Below are 4146 nucleotides of genomic sequence, written 5' to 3'. Positions count from 1 at the left end.
CTACTATCTCAGAGTCAAGTCCATACTTAGCGCTAAAATCTCTAGAAGTGTTTGTCTCAACAAAAGATTTAACGCAATCAAACTGGAAATTCATACCTGACTCCTTACGTTCCTCCAGCTCCCAATCTTCAGAGTTGCGTTTGATTCTCTCCAATAAATTCCATTTGTGATCAATATCCTTCTTCATAAAAGAACCGGCACAAGAAGTGTCAAGCATGGTACGATCTTCATGAGAAAGCCGAGCATAAAAGTTTTGAGTGATGATTTCTCTCGAGAGCTCATGATTGGGGCATGAATATAGCATTGACTTAAGCCTCCCCCAAGCTTGAGCTATGCTTTCCCTATCACGAGGCCAAAAGTTATAAATAAAGTTTCGATCACGGTGTACTAAATGCATAGGATAGAACTTTTGATGAAATTCCAATTTCAACCGATTGTAGCCCCATGATCCAGCATCATCACATAGCCTATACCATGTCAAAGATAAAGGAAAGACTTTCTTCTTTACCTCATCCTCGGGCAAACCTGCAAGCTTAAATAAACCACAAACTTCATCTACATAGATTAGATGAAAGTCTAGATGTGAAGATCGATCTCTTGTAAAAGGATTAGCAGCAGTTTCTCAAGCATACCCAAAGGAATTTCATAAAAGATATTTGCAGTAGGTACCTCAGGTTGAGGAGCAACTCCTCATGCTTCCGTTCGTGGTGAAGATACCCCGAACAAACTTCTCAAAGGAAGAGTTTCCATACTGACAAGTGACAATAAATTTCAGCACAATATATAAATGTTTCCTTACCAATTTCCACTTACCAAAGGCGCTTCACTCCCCGGAAACAGCGCCAGAAAAGAGTCTGGATGACCCACAAGTATAGGGGATCAATCACAGTCCTTTCGATAAGTAAGAGTGTCGAACACAATGAGGAGCAGAAGGCTTTGATAAACGGATTTCAGCAAGGTAATAACTGCAAGCACTGAAAGTAGCGGTAAAAAGTGATTGTGTAGCGAGGTGAAACGTAGCAAGCAAAGAGTAACAAGTAAAAAAGTAGTAGCAACGGTGCAGCAAGTGGCCCAATCCCTTTTGTAGCAAGGGACAAGCCTGAACAAAGTCTTATAGGAGGAAAAACACTCCCGAGGACACACGGGAATTTCTGTCATGCTAGTTTCATCATGTTCATATGATTCGCGTTCGTTACTTTGATAGTTTTATATGTGGGTGGACCGGCGCTTGGGTACTGCCCTTATTTGGACAAGCATCCTACTTATGATTAACCTCTCTCGCAAGCATCTGCAACTACAAAAGAAGAATTAAGACAAAGTCTAACCATAGCATTAAACTAGTGGATCCAAATCAGCTCCTCACGAAGCAACGCATAGACTGGGGGTTTAAGCTTCTGTCACTCCAGGAACCCATCATCTACGTACTACTCCCCAATGCCTTCCTCTAGGCCCCAATATGGTGAAGTGTTATGTATTCGACGTTCACATAACACCACTAGAGGAAAAACAACATACATCATATCAAAATACCGAACGAATATCAAATTCACATGACTATTATCAGCATGACTTATCCCATGTCCTGAGGAACAAAACTAACTACTCACAAGACATAATCATAATCATGAACAGAGGTGTAATGAATAGAATCAAGGATCTGAACATAAACTCTTCCATCAAATAATCCAACTAGGATCAACTACAAAGAGTAATCAACACTACTAGCAACCTTACAAGTACCAATCTGAGTCGCGAGACGAAGATTGATTACAAGAGATGAACTAGGGATTGGAAAGGAGATGGTGCTGATGAAGATGTTGATGAAGATGCCTCCCCTCCGACGAGAGGAGTGTTGGTGATGACGATGGTGACGATTTCCCCCTCCGAGAGCTCTAGATTGGATCTTCTCAAGTTCCGCCTCGTGGCGGCGGCGAAACCACGAAAAAGCTCCTGATTGATTTTTTTTCCAGACCAGGACGCTTCATATAGCAAAAGAGGGGGGCTAGTGGGCCTTCAGGAAGCCCACAAGCTTGCCCACCGCCACCAGGGGGTGGTGGCGGATTGGGGGCTTGTGGGGCCCTGGTGTCCCCCCTCTGGTAGTTCTTTCGCCCAGTATTTTTAAGATATTCTAGAAAAAATCCACGTAAATTTTCAGGGCATTTGTAGATGTGCAGAATATTGGACTAGGATTTGCTCCTTTTCCAGTCGAGAATTCCAGCTGCCTGAATTCTCCCTCTTCAAACAATCCTTGGAAAATAAGAGAGAAAAGACATAAATATGGTACCAAAAGTAATATAACAGCCCAAAATGCAATAAATATCAACATGAAAGCATGATGCAAAATGGACGTATCAATGGCCTCATTTGATCGACTTAATCCGTTGCTGGCTAAGGTGGTGCATCCAACGTGTGAGCGTAAGGCCTGGATTAAAGTGCGACTACTCAGGTGACTCATCCGATGTTCAGTCCACCCAAGATTTATCTAATGATGCTCTTAATAAAGAGACGAGGAAGTTTTTCTCTCAATCGAAGGAGATTTGGAGTGTTATCGGTTTAAGCCCATTCTATCTGCTAAATCCTCCGCCTTCGGTACTGATCTCTTCTCATGAAATATATTATGTTCTTTTGTTTGTTTTATTTCCGACCCACCATCTTTATCATGCTCTTTTGCTTGCAGGCAGATTCTAACTTTTGGAAAGTCACACCTTAGATGCTTGATTCTTCTACAGGCCAAGGAAATGATCCGGCCCGGGATAACCCGTCTCCTATTTCATCTTCAGGAGAACTATGTGAGGTAGAACTTGACTCACTCGGTCGTTTGTTGACTCAACTCGCCAACTCGCCTCCTTCTCAGGGAGCCTTTGAAGCCAACCAAGCTGGCGATGTTGAGGTAATTCCAATTTCGTCCAGTTCTTCAGAAAAGTTTGTTCCAAGAAGGAAAAGGCAAGCCACCCGGAATATAAAAATGTCCAATAAAGCTGCTCATTTAGCCACCAATTTTCTCTTGAAGAAAACGCAGCTGGTTTGTTAACGAAAATGCAAGACCTGGAGCGACACGGGTGAGCTAGACCCAGGCTTGCCTCATGCACCGCTCACTCGCAAGCCACCCGGAATATAAAAATGTCCAATAAAGCCGCTCATATAGCCACCAATTTTCTCTTGAAGAAAACAGAGATGGTTGGTTAACGAAAATGCAAGACCTGGAGCGACACGGGTGAGCTAGACCCAGGCTGGCCTCATGCACCGCCGACTCGCAAGCCTCGTGTTAAGGTACTTCATAATTTTACCGCCTCTTTTATAAAGCTGGTCTCTTTAAAATAGGCTACTAATCCTTAAACTTACTTCATCAGGAATCTTCTCCATCTTTGGGCGCCTCATGAGCAACTCAATTTCCCGCTTTTAATATCAACCGCGGGTAAATTCCTGATCATGACCTGATTGCCTATGTTTACCTTACTTAGCATAATATTTTCTTTCTGATCTGTGTAGGAACAAGGCTTCTTTATCTAGTCGTATTGCCGGGTCATGCTCTGGTGCTGAGAACCTAGATATTTTGAACTCCCAAATGGAAAAAAACAAACGCCAAAGTTGACACTCCTGGAAGGAAAATTCCAGGTGCTGCAATTGATCCGACAACTATTGCTCAGCCGCCTCCAATGGACGAGCCAATTTTTATGGACGAAGGAGCAAAGATTACAAGTCCCTTAGTTGCTTCTCTTATTAATCCAACAAGTCAAGCTCGAGATCCTAGTCCAGCGACTTGTGTGGATGATCCTACTCCACCAGCTGACTAGAGCGCTCCAGAGGTTGTATTTGTTAAGGAACAATTTCAAGCTCCTCTTGCTTCCACCTCTCTTACTAAGATTGTGACCATGAAAGAAACAGTGAACTTGCAAGAAGGTAAAACCCAATTGGTTCTCCCAAATTTTTCTTTGTTAAGTGTTGAAGAGATCCATCAGCAATACTTGACCCGACTGTCTGAAAGTCGGGAAATTGAAGTCAAAATGATGTGTGCTCTCAAGGAATAATATGAAGTAAGACTCCTGCTTTCCTGTTTCTAATGGAAATTACAATATCTTTGTATAATGTCTCCAGCCCCCAAGAACCGGATTATTATATAAATATGGTAAGCCGACTCTTTTGGAA

This window comes from Hordeum vulgare, chromosome 5H, assembly GCF_904849725.1.
Source record: "Hordeum vulgare subsp. vulgare chromosome 5H, MorexV3_pseudomolecules_assembly, whole genome shotgun sequence".
NCBI classification, from domain to species: domain Eukaryota; kingdom Viridiplantae; phylum Streptophyta; class Magnoliopsida; order Poales; family Poaceae; genus Hordeum; species Hordeum vulgare.
The sequence above is the reverse complement of the archived record's forward strand: the minus strand, read 5'-3'. Positions refer to the sequence as shown.